At 76.0% G+C, this 812-nt stretch overlaps 1 non-coding gene across 1 annotated transcript; it reads right to left on the minus strand.

Annotated features, from left to right (window-relative positions):
* Positions 1-309: 309 nt before the first annotated feature.
* On the minus strand, positions 310-381 carry TRNAG-UCC. Its single transcript has one exon. It is a non-coding gene; the product is annotated as a tRNA-Gly (tRNA).
* Between the last annotated feature and the right edge of the window lie 431 nt (positions 382-812).

Consider the following 812-nt stretch of genomic DNA (forward strand, 5'->3'; position numbering starts at 1 on the left):
GGGAGCGTCGGGGCAGAGCCCTCGCCTGGCTCCCGCTGAACCCGGGCCCCTCCATGCCACCCGCCCGCGCCACCTTGCCGCCCACACCGGCCTTTGCAAGTCCAGCCGCCCGCCGGCCCCGTCAGTCCTCCTGCCTTGGCGTGCCGTCTTGCTTTCAGCCCCTCAAACACTGCGCGCGCCGCCGGCTTCTCGCACACACCCCAAAAGCCGCGGGCCAGCGGGCTGGCTCCCCGCTCCCCGCTCCCAGCTCCCTCTCCTCCGATCGCCCCTGCCGGGAGGGCGGTGCAGCTCAGCAAAAGGTCGGCCCGCTGCGTTGGCCGGGAATCGAACCCGGGTCAACTGCTTGGAAGGCAGCTATGCTCACCACTATACCACCAACGCTACACAGCCCGGGCGGCCGCCGGACGCCGGCCCCGGGCTCGCCCCAGCATACTCTCGCCGCCGCCGCCGCCGCCGCCGCCCCTGCCGCCACCGCCGCCGCATCCCTGCCCCGACGCCCCGTCAGCCGGAGGCTCTGCGCCGCCGCCGGCGCCACCAGCAGCCGCCCGGCGCCCCACGCGCGTCAGCGCTACGCCGTGGCCGTGGTCCACCGGCCCGACGGCCTTGCGGCCCTCCGGCCCTTCGCTCCCCGCCGCGGCCCGCGAACGCCTCCGCCCTCACCTCCGGCGGGCAACGCGGGGCACGCAGCTTCCCGCACCCAGCTGGCCAAAGCCCTTCTCCACCGGGCGCTGGGCGCGCCCACTTCCCACGACGACTTGGGGACACGGGACCCAGCTGCCTGCACGCGTCGCGGCGCTGTGCCGAGCCGCACG

Source organism: Bison bison, unplaced genomic scaffold, assembly GCF_000754665.1.
Source record: "Bison bison bison isolate TAMUID 2011002044 unplaced genomic scaffold, Bison_UMD1.0 scf7180017830984, whole genome shotgun sequence".
Lineage (NCBI taxonomy): Eukaryota > Metazoa > Chordata > Mammalia > Artiodactyla > Bovidae > Bison > Bison bison.